At 38.1% G+C, this 19,541-nt stretch overlaps 1 pseudogene; it reads left to right on the top strand.

Moving 5' to 3' along the window:
* The first annotated feature begins 308 nt into the window (after nt 1-308).
* On the top strand, nt 309-18,768 carry LOC143385841 (nuclear receptor-binding factor 2-like; annotated as a pseudogene).
* The last annotated feature ends 773 nt before the right edge of the window (nt 18,769-19,541 follow it).

Raw genomic sequence — 19,541 nt, 5'->3', positions numbered from 1 at the left:
AAAAAACAAAACAAAACTCTTGAAGCAGACATCAGCCGATGCCCCGCCTTCTGTGAGCCCCACCTACTCATCGTCCTCACTCCCACCTTGAACCAGCCCCCGGCAAGTGACGTCAGAAGTCGATGTGGCCACAGCAACGCTCAGGGGTCAGCCCCAGGCACTGGAAAAGGAAGTGGTAGGGTGGTTTCTTCTTTTGCGCCTACCACAATCTCTCTGGGCTCTCTGAGGGGTGGCTGTCGCCAAGGCTTCCTCGTGTTCTTTTTCTACTTCCTTCTACGTGTACTGGCAACGCTGCTCACGCGTTGGAAGTAATGGAAGCACCTCTCAACTTGGTAAGTGGCTCACAGGGTTGTGTCCACGGTGGGTGCCTTTGCCTCAGTCGTCGGGTACAGTCCCCAGAGTTCAGGTAGACCCTTGATGCCAGGGGGCAGTCTTAGCAGTGACAGTCACAGAAGCTGAGGGCCACCCGCAGGCCCTCAGTTTAAAGAGGCTCCAGGAAAGCCGCCTCAGAGTTTGCCCTCCTCTGAGATGGTGGGGAAGCTCCCACTGACTTTGGGCACCCCCTGTTGCAGGGCCCCTGGCGAGGGGCTGCCGCCTCCTGGGGATGCCCTCTCCTCTCCTGCAGTGGGGGAGATGCCTCCAAACGCCAGGTAGCAGCCTCTCTGAAGCCTGGGAGGCACGGAATTTGGCTAGGACAGAAATTGTGTATAATGCTGATTGTAAGTTTCAACACAGGGGGCCCGAGTCTAAGCTCCTCAACTTTGGAGAGGTGGAGTAAAACCCCTAACTCCAGTTTTCTTTTCACCTACTTACTATATTGGTTCGCGTTCATAAATAGTCTCTCTTCTCCCCGAATAAATTAGGGATAGCTGGGGGAAGAAAACACGACCATTCTGTTTTTAGCTCAGTTTCATCACTTTAGGTGTCATAAAGTATAAAAGCTATTTGTTGTTCTCAGAAAAAGTACTGGTTGTCTAAAGTCTTTTAAGCAATAAGAAACGGTTCTTTCCAGATTGGCCGCTGCATCTGTGAGTTTTCTAATCTAGGAGATATATAGGTATAGGTATAGGTATAGATATAGATATAGATATAGATCTATCTATCTATAAAACTTAGAACACCTAAGGTTGCAGACAGGAGGAACTTTTTAGTCATGGGCTTGCAGTTTATTTGTGCTGGTGGAATTGGGAAAAAGGACTATGGAGGAATAATTTCTCACATTGGACTTCTCAACCCTACTGTGTTGGAAGAGCCTTGAACTGGTTCACACTATATAGAGAAGCAATGGAGCCTGGTGGTTTAGGAAAATAGTTTCTGAAGCCAGACTGCTTGGGTAAATTCTGACTTTGTCACTTAATTGATGCCTAACCTGGGGCAAATTACTTGATCTCACTGTTTCAGGTTTTTTGTTAGGGTTAAAGGAGGAAATAAGTGCAAACCACTTAGTACTGTATCTGATACATAGTAGAGTATGAGTTTGCCATTATTATAATGAGACCATAAGCCCATAACTTAAAGTCTCACTTATACAGTTTTGAATTTGGTGAGCTTTAAAGCCTAAGATTCTAACCGGTGGCTGTGGTTCAAAGTCACTGGTATCATCTGAAGTTATTATTCCAACTTAACTTTGGCAGGTTAGCTGTTCTGAGAAACTCTTGCAGTTTTATTACTTTGGCCCCTCTCCCATCCCCTCCCCCCTTTGTTTTTACCCTTAGAAACTTTGGACTACATTAGGGAGTTTTTTTAAGCCAGAAAACTGTCTTGTACCTTTCTTGTTTTAAGGTGACATAGTTTGCAATGAAACTTGGGTGACTCAATACTGAATCTTAATAGGGGTATTAGAAATAATCAGCCATTTACAAAGTGCTTCAAAGTTCAAGTGTCCTTGCAAAATGACCACTGGTTCAGTTCCAGTTAGCTTCACTTTATTTGGCTACAGCCTGCCGCATAGCCCCAGTCAGCTGCTCTACAGGTGTGTCATGGCTTAGGAGAAGACTGAAACTGGTGATTGTGGTAAAAATAAAGCACAGAGTCAGCAGTTTAGGAAAAATTAGTGGGGGCATGTGCCGCAGTCTGGCTGGGCCCAAATCACGAGCCACTCACAGCTTTGTAGATTCAAACAGCAATTCTTTATTCCTGAACTGTCACCGGCCTCTACGGGGAAATCCGTGTTCTCTGCCCAAATCCACCACCACTGGGCTTCTGTCTCCCAAATGTATTCTGAATCCCGTGAGAACTCAAGGGGAACTCAGGCAGCAGGATACACCCTATTCTAAACGGGGAACTCCCTAAACCCGGATTATCCTAAACCGGGAACACCCTAAACACGGATCTGCCCAGGTCCTTGAGCAAGGTCACCTTACATGCAATGTTGCTGCAAAATGTCCTATTTCCATGAGTCCTTCCACTAAAGAAACATGGGGGTACGCTGGCAAAAAAATTGTCATACCTACTTGACTGATGGCTCCCAGCAGGCATGTAACCACTGAGCCACATCCCCAGCCCTTTTTTGTAATTTCATTTAGAGACAGGGTCAATATAAGTTGCTTAGGTCCTTGCTAAGTTGCTGAGGCTAGCTTTGAACTCAAGATCTCCTGCCTCAGCCTCCCCAGCCACTGGTATTACAGGCATGCTTCAGCATGCCAGGCTTGTGTTATCTTTTGAAATAATTATATTTAAAAGATTAGTTCAATTTCATAATCCATAAACTATGTGGCAAGTAGCATGTTTGGCATCTTGAATTCTTAAATCATTTGAGATTTGAAAGATATGATTTATTAGCTAGCTACTTATTGGAAGATAATAGTGGAAGAGAGGTTAATATTTACTTGAAGGGTTTTAAAAGTGAGCCAGGTTCTGTGGCTCATAACTATAATTCCATCAGCTCTGGAGTTGGAGGCGGGAACATCGGCAATTCAAAGCCAGCCTCTGCAATTTAGTAAGGCCCTAAGCAATCTAGCAAGACCTTGTCTCAAAATAAATAATAATAATAATAATAATAATAGCGGGGCATGGTGATGCATGCCTGTAATTCCTGCTGCTGGGTTTGGGAGGTTGAGGCAGGAGGATTGGGAGTTAAAAGCCAGTTAAAAGCTAAACAACTCATTGAGACCTGTCTCTAAATGGAATACAAAATAGGGCTGGGGATGTGGCTCAGTGGTTGAGTGTCCCTGCCTTCCATCCCCAGTACCTCCCAAAAATAAAAAGGATGTGGCTCAGTGGTTAAGTGCCCCTGTGTTCAGTCTCTGGTACCAAACAAAACAAATAATTGTGTTACTAAGTAAAATTGAGAGGCCTCTATCAAAATTTTGCTAAGCACATTCTAGTATTGTCCAAGTTCATTGTATAAGGACTTAGTACAGGATTATTATTACATGGATTTATAATCATGTGTCCTCAGGGATTCTTGGGGTTTAGTAAGAACTTTTTCAAAGTTTTACAGATAAACCTACATTGAGAGAAATTAAGTAATTACTTAGGTATTGACCTAATATATTCTTGGGTACTGAGTAAAATATTGATCAAACTCATGCTTTGGATGCTTTTTTAGCAGTGCTTCTCTATTAATTTTCTCATTTTCATTTCACCTTGGCCCTTATCTATATTGAACTGTAGATCCTATGTCAGCATGTATTGCCTCTGCTGTAGTATTGATTCATTTATGTTAGTTTTACAGTAAGGGCCCTAAGGCTTATTTCTCACAATTAAATTTTCTAAGATATGGAAGAATTTGAAATAGTCATTCCAATGTTTAACTAGAACAAGCTGGGAGTGGTGGTGCATAACTGTAATCCAGTAGCTTGGTAGGCTAAGGCAGGAGGATCACACATTTGACACCATCCTTTGCAATTTAGAGATACTGTGTCTCAATGTTTCAGTGATAGAGTTCTCCTGATTCAATCCCCAGTATTTCCAATAAAAGGGAAATAAAGGAAATTTGTACAAATAATGCATCTTTCCCCCAAAAGTTGTTAAAAAGAAAAATAAATTTCACTTCAATTGAAGAAAAAATAGTCTTTCAACTTTGAATATGTTTGTTTCATCTGGTTATTATTATTATTTTTCCCCAAAGGGTTTCCTCTTCTTTTTGTCAATATGGAAAGATTGTAATATAAAACTTCTTAGTGTCTATTTAGGCATTTCTTTTCGTACATTTAATTTTGGTATTGTGAGCTGGTAACATATGTTAAAACTTAATGTGAGATAAATGGTGCAAAGCACATTCCTGTAATCCAAGCAATTTGAGAGGTTGAGGTTTCTTGGGCTAGGCTTGATAATTTAGGGAGACCTTGTCTTAAAATTTTACAAAATTGGGAGAAAGGACTAGTAGAATGTGTTTTAGTTTCCCAGTACTGGAAAAAAAAAAATTACGTGAGATTATTTCCATTTCTTGGTTTGTTTGCTTCCAGTTTGGGAGATGATGTAAGGTTTTAATTTACATATGACCATTGGTCATGATTTACTCACCTGTGCTGCAAAGGCAGGTCAAAGTGTTTCCTACATGTTTGTCTCTTAAGTGTTTGGAATGTTTCTTGAGTAACTGAGCTTCCCTCCAGAGTAGTCAGTTCTCTCTTTATTTGAGGTAAATGAATCCACTTGCTTTTGAGATTCTAATCCAAGAAAAATAATTATATGTTGGTCCAAGGAGGAATAGCCTTGTATTTTCCTGGAGTCTTTGTGACTTTCTTATATTATATGCAGTGAAATTTTAAGGTAAAGAGGGCTATTTGAATCCTTTTATTGTTGCCCTGAAAATTTTAGGGAAAAGTAACCTTCTATCACAAATGAGGCTGGGCTTAATGTAAATATTCTAGGAAAAGGCAGTGGAGCACTAAAATATTTCCAGCAATTACTAAGTGATGGGATTAGCATTATGTATATTATTTATCTTGTCTTCCTAATAACTATATGAGGTATTTCACATTTTACAGATGAAAACATGGAAATTTAGAGTGGATAGTGTTTGTGAGATTGAAACCACCACTCCTGACTTGAGTATCTTAAATGTAATTTTAGTAGTCTTTTCAATGCTTACTGGTTGTAGACACTACTTGCTAGTTGTTTGTAGTTTACTCTATTGATTAAGAAAGGAAGGGGGAAGTGGATGACTCCCAACAGACAACCCTACTATAAAGTCAGGAGTATGGTATATTTTCCTCTGTGTACTTTTTGGCATTTTGTTTCTTTTCATTTGTCTTTACAGCTCTCCCCTAAATGCACTAATAAATAGAAGGTTATAGAAGATAATACTTTTTTCCTTTGGGTAAGAGTGCAGTGTGGAATGTGTATTTTAAAAGTGGCCTATAGCCAGGTGCACATTCTTGTAAATCCCAGTAACTTGGGATGCTAAGGTAGTAAAATTCTAGGTTCTAGACCAGCCTCAGGAAATTTTGAGACCCTGTCTCAAAATTTAAAAAGATAGTGAAAAGAGTTGAGGCTGTAGCTCAGTGGTAAAGTGCTCCTGGGTCCAATCCTCAGTTCCAAAAACAAAGCCGGTAGAGGTAGAAAGAAAATATTTGTTAGTGACATCAGCCACTTAGTAACAGGTTATATTTGCTAGGTTTTTGTTGGTTGCAAATGAGGAAAACCCATTTGAAATCAGCTTAAGCAAAAAGAGATGATTTATTGGACTCTAAACAAAGGAGCAGGAAAAGCAGGGGTATAGTATACATGTGTCTAAGAACATAGGGAGCCTCAGATTCAGACAGGAGTCTCTGACTCTTTAGGCTGACTGTTTCACTTCTCTTTACAGAACTGTTTCTACCTGTGTTTCCAAGTTTCTGAATGTCACATTATTTACAACCTCTTGAGACATTATTAACTTAGTATCTGATTCTAAGATTGAAATTTGGGGGCTGGGGATGTAGCTCAGTTTGTAGAGTGCTTGCCTCTCATGCACAAGGCCTGGAGTTCAATCTCTAGCATCACATAAAACAAACAAAAATACCCAACAAAAATCTGGAAGGGATTCTTAATGTGTCTAATGGACAAGGCATTATGATTATTGTAAGATAGGACTCATGGATTATAAAATTTTCATAATTTTTACTTTGAAATAACAGAAATTTATACATGTACTACTTTTCTTTTTCTTTTTCTTTTCTTTTCTTTTTTTTTTTTTTGAGATTGGGCCTTTCTACATTGCTGAGACTTGGATTACAGTTCTGCCTCAACTGGGATTACAGGTTTTCGTCATCACACCATAGCTACTGTTAATGACTTGATTCTATTAAGAACAGTATTTAAGGAGATCAGTTTTAAAATGGGAAATCTTTAATGATTTTTTTAAAAATAAGAAAATTACTACCAAAATAGGTTTCCTGAAGTATCTTTAATTATTAAAATATGTACTTTAGTGTAGTCTGTTATCACTTTTTGAGGAGGGGGTACATGGGATTAAACCCAGTGGTGTTTTCCATGGAGCCGCATCTCCTTGGTCTTTTTAAAATATTTTATTTAGAAAGAGGATTTCCCTGAGTTTCTTTGGGCCTCGCTAAATTGCTGAGGCTGACTTTGAACTCAGATCCTCCTGCCTCAGCCTCCTGCACTGTTGAGATTACACATGTGCACCACATCACCCAGAGGTTTTTATTTTTTATTTTTATTTTTTAATTTTGATTACTGGGGATTAACTCCGGGGAACTCAGCCTCTGAGCCACATCCCCAGCCCTGTTTTGTAATTTATTTAGAGACAGGGTCTCACTGATATACTGAGTGCCTTACCATTGCTGAGGCTGGCTCTGAATTTGTGATCCTCCTTTTTCAGCCTCCCTAACCTCTGGGATTATAGGCATGTGCCACCATGTCTGGCTTATTTTTTAACCCCCCCCCGCCCCAGTTTTGAAACAGGATTCTCTTAAATTGCTTAGGGCCTCTCTAAATTTTGGAGGCTGATACTAAACTTGTGCCCCTCCTGCCTCAGCCTGCCAAGTCACTGGGATTACAGGTGTGTCCCACTGTTCATTGTCAACCTCTTGGTGATAAAAAAAAAATAACATTCCAATTTTATTGTCTATCATGGTACTTAGTATAAAAAACCACTTAGGGTGTGCTAATTAGTTTAATTTTCACAATAACACTCATTTTATAGATAAGAAAATTGAAACAGATAGTTAAAGCCAAGTTCATGTGTTTATACAAGTGTTCAAGCTGGAACCTCAGCTCTACCCTGTCGGCACTTGGTAGATGTTTAATAAGAATTTAATAGTAACTATACTTTAAAAAAAGGAATTTGCTGTGGTTTGAAATAACCTAAATTGATGAGTGTGTTTATTAGAAAGTGTTATATCTGAGTCTATATTGAGAGGAAAATCCTGAATGGGCAGAGTTGGAGATTAGATTTTTCCATGGGGAAGTTTTAGGGAAGATGGGAGAGCTAAGAAGTCCTGACTTCACCTATTGGGGACTTTTTGTTCTTGTTCAGAAATTCAAGTAACCATTTATTTTGTCATCAGAGCTTGAAGTTTAATTATGGAGGCAAACAAATACCCATAGCACAAGGTGGAAAGTGATTGGAGTCCCCAAAGGCACAAAGATTATAGAGACAGTACTAGAGTGCAGTAATTTCAAATACCATCTTGTTTTTGCCTCTTAAAATGTGTCTGTGATCCAGCAGCTATAAAACTAGCTATATACCTCTGTAAAATCTTAAGCCTTATTCCAAACCTAATGACCCAGAATTTACATCTTCACCTAGTTCTCATGATTTGAATTCCATTTAAAACTTCAGGACCATGGATCTAGTCCAAATTCATCATTTTATAGGTCAGCAAATGGGCCCTGAGGGTTGGAATAAATTAACTTTTTCAGTGGGAGAGCAATAATTTGATACCAGAGTCCCTGATTCTTGGTAGGGGTAGGTCTACACTGTGCCACTCCTTGTTATGATGGTCTGTGGAAATTCAAGGAAAAGCCTTAACAATAATATCAGAATATATTCATTAGAAAAATAATGTTATTCATAACTTCTTGTATCTACTACTTTTTTTCATTATGTATATTCTCTTTCCCCAGAGTTTGTCATTTCTAGGTACCTGAAAACATTTATGTGTTTTGAACATATATTTTGCTTAGTCTGACTCTGTGGTTAAAATTCATACAATAGCCAGACATGATGGCACATGCCTATAATATCAGTAATTTAGGAGGCATAGACCAGAGGATTACAACTTACTGAGGCCCTAAAACAAATTAGCAAGGCCCTAACATAGAACTTTAAAAGGACTGGGGGATGTGGCTCAGAGGTAAAGTGCTCCTAGGTTTGATCCCTAGTACCATGAAAATATATAGATAAATAAAAGGCCAGTATTGCTTATTTAATCTGTTTACCTTTAAATGTAGGGATCCTTAAGTCATTTGCTTATAGAATTTTGTAGTTACCCTTTGTTCTTTTGGTGAGTTGTATCTGATTTAAAAAAAATCATTTTAATACTACGTATTGGTATCATAATGCCTCAAGTGCAAACATTTTTTTCTTTAATTTTTAAAATGGTACCAGGAATTGAACCCAGTGGTGCTTTAGCACTGAACTACATCCCCAGTTCTTTTTTTTTTTTTTGAAATAGCATCTCATTAAGTTTCTGAGGCTGACCTTGAGCTTGTTATTCTCCTGCCTCAGCCTCCTGAGGAGCTAGGATTATAGGCAAATACCACCATGCCCAGTACAGATTTCTCATTTCTGAGACAAATAGCAGCTTTATGTTGAAATGGAAGAATGAACTGATAAATTTTACCATATGATAAGTGGTTCTCTGATAATAGCTTTTTATAATTATTATTTTTTATTTGTATATGACAACAGAACGCATTATAGTTTTTGTTACATATATAGAGCACAATTTTTCATATCTCTGGTTGTATACAAAGTATATTCACATCAGTTTGTGTCTTCATACATGTACTTTGGATAATAATGACCATCACATTCCACCATCATTTGTAACCCCATGTCCCCTCCCTTCCCCTCCAACCCCTCTGCCCTATCTAGAGTTTGTCTATTCATTCCATGCTCACTCTCCCTACCCTAAGACTAATGGAATTGTCTATGAAATAACTCTTATTTTGAAAGAAGTTTGAAAAATTAAAAAAAAAAAAAACATTTTGAGTAACAGACTATAATTGTGACTCTTTCTAGTTAACTTCTGGAGTTGAAGAATGTGGGTCATTGAAGTGCCTCATGTTAACTGGGAGAGGGTTTATTTAGATGCAGTAGTTTTAGGTTCGATCTACTCTTTTCATAGATCCTGATATAGATACAGCTGTAATGATGACTTGAGGTGTGACAACAAATAATATCATTTATCTTGTTAAAAGGTTGGTTTGTTTTGGGGGCAGTTGCTAGTGATAGAACCCAAAGCTTTACAGTAAGTAGGTATTCTAACTCACCCTCTATTGTTGTTTTCTAAAGTCATGTTTTGTACTTAATAGTAATTTATAGATGTTTGTCTTCTAGGCTTATCAGCAGAGCAGACGAGCAGACCGTTTATTAGCTGCAGGAAAATATGAAGAGGCTATTTCTTGTCACAAGAAGGCTGTGGGTAAGTTGTCTTTTTAAGAAATATTGATTGTAAAAATGAGAGCAATTTGTTTTTCCCAGTATCTCTGACCACTTTATTTAGAATGGAAATCACAACAGTAGTGTTTGTTGTCCTGCATATGCATGTTAGATCATTCTGCTGATCACCCAGAAAATTAGCTTAAGAGTATTTTTCAAATATGATGGATTTCCCAGCTTCTCCTAAACCAGTCTTCTGTCTGAAACATGAAGATGGCATAAATGGCACCTTGGTATATAGTTCTTATACACAGCTGTATTCCTAAAGACTTATGAGCCAATTCCAAGAAGTCTGCCAATTCATAGTAAATATTGTTTAAAGGAGTCTGAATTTCAAATACTTGACATTTGTGCTGCAAGATGGGCACATGGCAGGTACCACATAAAGCTGTATATTTTATGGTGAGTTTTATGGGGGTTTTATACAATATTAACTCTTGTGAATTCAGTATTGTTAAATATTTTCTAAACTATACTTTGTTATCCATTGAATTATTAAATTTTAGTCGTTACAAAAGCAACATATTGTTTAACTATTTAAGTCATGTTACATATGAGTTCCATAAGCACATATCCATAATCCCAGCAATTTGGTAGATTCAGGGCCAGCCTCAGCAACATGGTAAGGCCCTAAGCAACTTCAACCCTGTCTCAAAATAAAAATTAAGAAAGCACTGGGGATGTAGCTCAGTGGTTGAGATGCTTCTGGGTTTACTTCCCAGTACCAAAACAACAACAAAACCAAAGATTCCAGCTAACTGAATAAATAAAGTGAAAAGACTTGCATTCATCTTAATCTGATATTTGAATAATTGAAACTGCTTTTGGGCTTCAAATATCACCCTGACCTGGCCTAAATTCTGTGACATTCTTAGGTTAGAAAAGATGATAGCTTGTTAAATCATTAGCTTTAAATCATGGAGATAGAACTTAATGTGATTAGTAAATCCAACTGGGCTGATTTGGAGTTTAGACTTGGTTTTATGGCCTAGGGGTAGCACACTCCTCTGGCATGTGTGATGTACTGGGTTCGATCCTTGGCACCACATTAAAATAAACAAGTAAAATAAAGGTATTGTGTCCAACTAAAATTAAAAAATATATATATATATATATATATATATATATATATATATATATATATATATATATATATATTTAAAAAATAGCCATGTATTAGAGTTGCAAAATTGATGTGTTGGAATGAGCTCATTGTATTCTAAATTGACTTATTCACAATAGGTTTTTTTGTTTATTTTGATACCTGGGATTGAAGTTGCCTATGAACTACTGAGCCACATCCCATCCCTTTTCATAGTTTTAGCCAGAGTCTCCCTGAGTTGCTTAGGGCCTCACTAAGTTGCTGGGGCTGGCTTTGAACTTGTGAGCCTCCTGCCTCAGCCTCCCCAGTCTCTGGGATTATAGGCGTGCACTACCATGCCTTGCTCGAAGAAGTAGTAGTTTCTTCAGATTTTCTTAGTTCCTGTCCCCATCATTTCTTAATATCTACTTTAAATATTTGCTTTGTTTCCTATTTGGAGAAAGCAATTTAATCAGAATTGTTAGTTTTCTTTTTTCCTGAGATGCCTATTCTTTTACCAAATTTCCCTTGGTGAGCATTTGTTCCTGTTTTGAATTTGTGGAGGAAATCTATTATGATGCAATCAGATTGAAAGTTTTTTTTTTTTATCCTTCTAAAATAACCTTTAAAAATTCCAAATAAAAAACAGGCATGTGTGGGCTGGGGATGTGGCTCGAGTGGTAGTGCGCTCACCTGGCGTGCTTGCGTCCCGGGTTCGATCCTCAGCACCACATACAAACAAAGATGTTGTGTCTGTCAAATACTAAAAAATAAATATTAAAAAAATTCTCTCTCTCTCTCTCTTTCTTACTCTCTCTAAAAAAAAAAACAGGCATGTGGCACATGCTTGTAATCCCAGTGACTTGGGTGGCTTACTCGAGGATTGCAAATTCTAATCCGGCCTCAGCAACTGAGGAAGGCCCTAGGTAAATTAGCAAGGCCCTGTATCAAAATTAAAAATTAAAATGCTGGGGATGTGGCTCAATGGTTAAGTGCCCCAGATTTCAATATCTTATACCCATGTGGCCCCTGCCCCAACTCCCAGTTGTGAGATTTATTTATTTATTTTTTATTTTTTTATTACTTAGGACTTAACCTAGGGGCAATTCATCACTTGGTTACATCCTTAGCCATTGTTTAAATTGAAACAGGGTTTCACAGAGTTTCTTAGGGCCTTATACTAAATTGCTGAGGCTAACTCTGATCTCCTGATTCTTCTGCCTCAGCCTCCCTAGCTGGTGGAATTATAGGTATGCACTACTGCATTATACTGTTTTAAGGCTCTACAAAGGGAGGCATTTCTTGAGTTTTGCAAAAGCTATTCTATTTGATAAGAAAATAGATAAAACAGCTTATGCTGAGGCATACTGCTGTAATTCCAGCAGCTCATAAGGCTGAGATAGGAGGATTGTGAGTTCAAAGTCAGCCTCAGCAAAAGTGAGGCCCTAAGCAACTTAGCAAGGTCTTTTCTCTAAATAAAATAAAAAATAAGAGCTGGGGATGTGATTCAGTAGTTAAGTGCCCTTTGGTTTGAAACCTGGTACCAAAAAAAAAAAAGGAGTGGGTAAAGCAAAGTGTAGTTCGGACAAGGAGAAAAAATTTATGCAGGTAGGTGGTAATAACTAAGAAAATTCATCCACAATGTATCTGAACAGTTGCAGAGCAGATAGAACATCTCAATAAATTTAAATGATAATGAAGAAAAATACACAAGCTATGCAAAATTAATACAGGAACAAAGTGAAGAAAAATGTAAATCTGGCATGTAAGGCTCGATCAAAACTATAATCACCTAGTTTTCTTTGGACAAGAACGTCTAATTAATTTGCTTCTTAGGAATGGTAGAACCTAGCAGACACTTCTAAGCATGAAATCAGAAAATCATTAAAATACAAATAAAGATCAGGCAACAAAATATAAGAAATAGATCCACTATTAATGTTATTTATATCCCATCTTGTTCAAAAACATATTTAAAATGTCTCACAGAGAAACAAAATGAAATACAGAATGTAAGTAAAAATAAGTAAATGAAGAAATCCATAGCAGCACAAAATGAAAAACAGATTGATATTATAAACCTCAAAATGTACCATGAGTTTGAATATTTATAGAACTTATGATTAGTTCTTTGTGTTGTTTTTGACATTGTCAAAATTCCTGAGAAAATCAATGTAGAAGGAGAAAAAGTGAATTTTTTTAACAATTTCAGAGGTTTCAGTCCATGGTCATTCAGACCCATCATTTTTTTGTGTCACGTGTCTTGGGTGGCTGAGTTGAGGATTGCAAATTCAAATCTAGCCTCAGCAACTGAGGAAGGCCCTAGGTAAATTAACAAGGCCCTGTATCAAAATTAATGGTAGGGAGTGTGTAGTGAAGAAAACTGCTCATCTCATGGCCTTGAGAAGCAGAGGGAGAGGAAGAAGATGGGGCCAGTATCCCCTTCATGGTCATGCCTTCCATGGCCTAACTTCCTTCTGTTACACATACCCTTCCACAGAGTTTGTTACCTCCCTCCCCATAATGCTATCAGTTGGGGATCAAACTGTCAACACATGAGCCTTCAAGGGGGCATTCAAGTTCTAAACCATAACATTCTGCTGCTGGCCCCAGAAGCTTATGTCCATCTTGTGAAACAAAATGCATTTATTCTATCTTAAAGAGTCTCCAAAGTCTTAACAGTTCCTTTATTACTCAAATGTCCAAATCCGAAGTCTACTCTGAGACTCAAGGCAAACTTGGTTTTGAGCCATTGGAATATTTAACAAGTTATATACTTGTAACATTCAGTGGCATAGAATAAACATTCCCATTCCAAATGTGAGGAATAGGACTGCAGAAAGAAGAAAGGGATTTGACCAAATCAAGATGGAAACCCAGCAGGGCAAATACTGAGTTCTGTAGCTTCGTGTGCTGCTTTTGGGACACAGTGAAATGATGTGAACTCCAAAGGGTTTAGGCAGTCCTGTTTCTGGATTTGCCAACTGTAGTGCATGTGGCCACTCACTTTGGCTGGCTCTACTCTCTGCCTGTTACTTCCCTTGGCAAGCCTTCTACATTCCTGGCATGTCTGACTTACTGGGGTCTCCATTGCATCTTTAGCTTCACTCTCACAGCTTCACACATTGCCTTCTCAGGGGCTACTTGGCAGGCGCTTTGACTGCCATATGCTGATTGAAGTTTTGATGGGATTCCCCCAGGATCCCATGTAATAACTCCTGTATTCTTCATGTTAGCAAAAGCACCATTGTATGGATGACAAATCTGCTACCAGCTGGAGCAGTAAAAGACCTGCTTCAACAACAGCTATGGCAGAGTCTGATTCCTTTGAAAGATGAACACAAGGAAAACAATTCCCTGGTTCTGTGGGTGTAGGGCTCCCCTGGGCTCTCTTATCAAATAAAAGTCTTTGAGTCTATGATGGGCCTTGCTGATTCCTGAGGTGCAAAGTCCTTAGCTTCTTTTTAATGGCATTGATCTCTTTAGCACTGGTACCTTACTTGGCCACAACTTTAAAAGTTCTACTTTTCTGTCTAAACTAAAGTTTTTCAAATCTTTCTTTTCTCTTTTTTGTTCCCATTCTCAATGGTATATTAATTGAAAGCTAAACACAGACCACTGCCTTGAAATTTCCTCCACCAAGTTAATTAGTCCATCGCTTTCAAATTCAGCCTTACAGAATCTTGATATACATAAAATGAATACTAGTTCTTTTTCAGAATGTAACATGAATGGCCTCTAGTCCAGTTCTCAATAGGGTCCTTATTTCTGTTTGAAACCTCATGAGCTTGGCCTTTAGTTTACACATTCTTATCAGCATTCTGGTCTTCTGAGTTCCCACCAGAATTGCACTTTAAGCTGTTTACAACATTACAAGCTTTCTGTAGTCAACATCTCTAAGCCATGACACCTCCTCCATCTCAATTTAAAAGATTTCTCAGCCACTATCAGGTATAGTGATAGCAAAGACTTTGCTGCTTTTTGTTACCAATTTTCTGTTGTAGATTTTCATAACTGAGATTCAACTTGAAAGGAGGAAAGGTTTCATGTGTTCATGGTTTCAGTTCATGTTTTATTAGCCCTGTTGTTTTGGGTCCTGTGGCAAGGTAGAACATCATGGTTAAATATGTGGTAGAGCAAAGCTGCTCACTTCATGGTTATGGAAAGCAGAGAGGGAAAGGGGATGGGGACACATATGCCTTTCATGTTAAACCCTGAGTCACCCAATTTCCTTTAACTAAGCCCGACCCCTTACAGATTCCAATACCTTCCCATGATGCCAGGAGCTGGGGAACAAACCTTCAACACTTGCGCTTGCTTCCTGGGGCATTTAAGATTCAAACCATAGCAGACTCTTAGCAATCTTCCAAAAGAGGAAAATTAAGAATTTACTTCAAAGTAAGTCACCCAGAGTTTGATCCTGAGATTAGAGGGTTGTGGTTATTGTTGTTTTTGGTACCTGGGATTGAACTCGGGGTACTTAACCACTGAGCAACATCCCTAGCCCTTTTTTTATTTTTAGAGACAGTGCCTTGCTAAGTTGATGAAGTTGGCTGTGGACTTCAGATCCTCCTGCATCAGCTTCCAGAGCTGCTGGTATTATAGGTGCTTGTCATTGCACCTGGTCTGAAAGGTTTTTTAGGGTAGATGGGGCAAATATCCATGGGACATACATCTTAGTTTAAGCAAAGGTTTATTGACAGAGACTATCTACTAGACTGCCCTTCTGTAAGGTGCTGCAGCCTGCTGGAAAAAAATGTCTTTTAAATATATAGTCAGGTACAAGGGAGTAGTTAAAAAACACTGTGATTGTTATTTGGTACCATTGCTATAGTTTTGGTAGTTAGGGAGTCTTTGGGGGTGGGCCTAAAAGGAAGGTCATGCTTCATTGCCAGGTGCTAATTTTCAAAATGGGAGTTATTTTGGACTAAGTACCTAACAGGTTCTTGTTAATTTTTTTTAAGTACTGGGAATTGAACCCAGCCAGGCATGCTTTACCACTGAGAAATATCTCCAGCTATTTTTATATTTTTTGAGACAAAGTCTAAGTTGTCTAGGCTTGGCTCAGACTTCCAATCCTCCTGCCTCAGCCTTCTGAGTTGCTGGGATTACAGGTATATACTACTATACCTGCCTGGTTCTTATTACTTTTTAATCCTTCCTTAACATTATTTTTCAAATGAAATCATCTTCAGTTCTTTAATTGTAAAATCTGTAGGGTTTCTGTTTTTGTTTGATGGTGGGGATCAAATGTAGGTCTCCACATGCTTGGCAAGTATTCTACCACTCAGCCACATCCCCAGCCCTTCCATAGGGATTTTAAAGCATAGAACCTGCCAGTTAAGTTATCAAATGCCTGTAATCCCAAAGACTGGGGAAGCTGAGGCAGGGGGATCACAAGTTCCAGGCCAATCACAGAAATTTAGCAAGACTCTATCTCAAAGTATAAAGGGCTATGGATGTAGCTCAGTGGAAGAGCTTTAACCCTTATTTAGTCACTGGGATCATTCACCAGTATTGAAGCAAAAAAAAAAAATCCTTCCAAAACCTAATCATAGCATTACTGCTTGTAAGATCATTTTTTTCTGTATGAGAAGTATTAAAACTTCTTTTACCCAGTAATTATAGGATGATACTCATATATTAATGTTCCTCTTTCTTTGGCCAGCATATCTTTCTGATGCTATGAAGCTGACCAAGTCTGAGCAGGTAAGACATGTTCTTAAGGTTTACAGAAAAATTTTAAAAAGATTTTTTAATGGAGACTAGAATTGTGTGTAAAAAAAGCATTTTACCCCTTTTTAAGTTCTTTAATTGTAAAATTTGCAGGGTTTCTGTTTTTGTTTGATGGTGGGGGATCAAATGTAGGTCTTTAAGTGCTATATTATAAATGTGTAAAATGTGAAAACTAAGTGAACTGTTGATATAATGGCATACAGAAACAACCTTCTCCCCCAGCTTCATTCCTGCTCTTTTAGACATGCCGAAACTTGCATCCTGTTAGTAGCTCATATTTGAACATCGTTGGGCTGTTTATTTTAGTGCCTGGTATTGAACCCAGGGGAGCTTAACCACTAAGCCATATCCCAAGCTTTTTTTATTTTTTTTATTTAGAGACCGGGTCTTGCTAAGTTGTTGTGGCCTCCCTAAGTTGCTGTGGCTCGCTTTGAAACTGTGGTCCTCCTGCCTCAGGTTCCTGAGCTCCTGGGATTGCAGGTGTGCACCACCATGACTGGATTCAATTGGATAAATCTGCTTGTTGAAGATTTTTTAAATATGAAGTCTCCCATTTGTCTGTTCTTGAATTCTTAGACAATTCTTTCTTTATTTTTGACTTCTTTCCTCCCTCTACTGGTGATTGAACCTAGGGGTTGCTCCACCTGTGGACCACATCCTTCCAGCCCTTTTTGTTTATTTTTTTTGTGACCAGGGTCTGGTTAATTTTCCCAAGTTTGCTTTGAACTTTTGATCTTTCTAAGCCTCCCAAATGGTTGGAGTTACAGGCTTCTTGTACCACTATGCGCCCTGCCTTATGTTAAAAAGTTCTTAACTTCAAAATTTGTTTCACCAGTGACTTTATTTCTTATGCTAGGGGAAGGCTTGTTGAGGTTTAAAAAATACCTTTATCTAAATATCTTTTTTTTAACAGGGGTCTGAGTTGAATTCAGGGCCTTATACATGCTAGACAGGTGCTCTACCATTGAGCTACATCACCAGCCCTATTTTAAATTTTGAGACAGGGTCTTGGTAAGTTCCCCAGGCTAGCCTTGAATTTGTGATTCTCCTGCCTTAGCCTCCTAAGTAGCAGGGGTTATAAACATGTGCCACCCAACCTGGCTTCTGATTTCTTGATTGTAAAATTTCAGGTACCTAGGAAGTACTTAGTACATATATATCTAATTGAAATAAGGAGATAATTTCTGAGAGGGATATCAGTGGCATTGAAAACCCACTTACTTCTTAACACTGAATCATAGGATATTTTAACTTTGTGTTTTTGATACTATAGAACCTGCTATTGGTATCTGCCTGCATTGAGCTTTCTAAATCTCTCTTAACAGGAAGACTTTTCATTTTGGTTACTATAGAACTGAGTTCTAAAGAGAAAGAATTTCTCCAATTCTAAGATGATTACAAATGGCATGGCATTGCAGATGGAGGAAGTGTAAGGCACAGTCAGAAAAAGTCTGAATTATTGAGATTAGGACTTCAATTTAATGAATGGTGCTTTCACTTAAGTAAAAAAAAAATACACCATTCTCTAATTTATATTATTTTGATATTGTTATTGAATCTTTATTAAATCACAAACAGTATAAAAATTTTAAGTGTTAAGTCAGAAAGGCTCTTGGAATAGCATATATTAACAGTAAAAAGACTTCCAATATTTAACTCTGCAAATTGTAATTTTCCTTTTGTGAAATAGGCTCATTTATCACTGGAATTAAAAAGGGATAGCCACATAAAACAGTCCCTCCTCATCCAGGAGAAGTGGAAAAGGGCAAAGTGTGAAGAACGATCAAAAGCTCAGAACACAGACAAGGATGTAGCTACCCAACTTCAGGCATCTCACACACCCTCTGCTGAGGATGCAGAGGGTCAGAGTCCCCTTCTTTCTCAGAACTACAGCCCTTGTACAGAAAAACACCTTTCTGAGATTCATGGAGTCTTTGACAGGAATTCAGAAACACTATTATTTTTACTTCAGCAAAAGAGTGAGCCAACACAACCATGTATTGGAAGCAAAGCCCCGAAGGATGATAAAACAATTATTGAGAAGCAGGCAACCAAAATTGCAGATTTGAAAAGGCATGTGGAGTTCCTTGTGGCTGAGAATGAAAGATTAAGGAAAGAAAATAAAGCACTAAAAGCTGAAAAAGCAAGACTTGTACAAGGTCCAGTAGATAAGGAGCTGGATGTGGATGCTGATTCTATAGAAAAGTCAGCGTTATAGAGCTTGCCACTACATTCGGACACTGCCACACCTTCTTCAACCTGGCACAAATTTGCAGCAAATATTGGGAAAGCCAAGGATATTCCAATACCCAATCTTCCTCCCTTGGATTTTCCATCTCCACAACTTCCACTTATGGATCTGTCTAAGGATTTTCTGAAAGGACTGATGAACAATTGAAATGGAAGGCTTTTGGAGAGATCAGAAGAAATACAGCAACACAGTTAATCCAGAAAAGAAGGAACAATAAAAAAGGGAAAACCACATACAAGAGTAATTCCAGATGTGATTTACCATCTGGCTGATTGGCAGGAGCAGCATTGCCAGGATGTGAGAATCAGTCACTATGAAATATATTGAGTAGCTGATCTACCCACTAGAGCTAATGGTTCCCACCTTACAGACAGTAAACTCTTGGAGATTCACTTTCTCCCGATGCAAACCAAATGGCTACCTAGAATAATTTTCTCAATCACCAATTATTTCTCTTCAGGGTTAAAATGTATAAAAGTGTGTTATGTATAATTAATCTATAATGCCATAAATGATAATGTAAAACCTAAATAATATGGTGGCCTGAGGGCCTGCCATATATTTGAAACATGCTTTCTATCATGCATTGACTGTATGCATTTTGTTATGCACATTTTGTTTGTTTAAGTAAGGTGTATAGGTTACACACTTTTCTAGATGAAACTAATACCCACATTTTGCACTAATAACATAATGCTGACCTCAAGACTATCAGGAGAAATATTTAAATTTCCATTTTATGAAGAAAGGAACCAAATTATTCGTTATGCTTTTTTTAAAAAAATTACCAGTTTACATAATTAATCAGGGTGCATTTTAAGTTCTAACTTTGTTATATAATTCATCATTAAAAATACTAAGGAATGATCCTTTGTTTTTAATGATGCATAAGTAGAAGTAATGCTAGTTGGCAGTATTTG

This window comes from Callospermophilus lateralis (genome assembly GCF_048772815.1).
Source record: "Callospermophilus lateralis isolate mCalLat2 chromosome 11 unlocalized genomic scaffold, mCalLat2.hap1 SUPER_11_unloc_3, whole genome shotgun sequence".
Classification (NCBI taxonomy): Eukaryota; Metazoa; Chordata; class Mammalia; order Rodentia; family Sciuridae; genus Callospermophilus; species Callospermophilus lateralis.
This window is presented reverse-complemented; position numbering and strand designations above follow the sequence as displayed.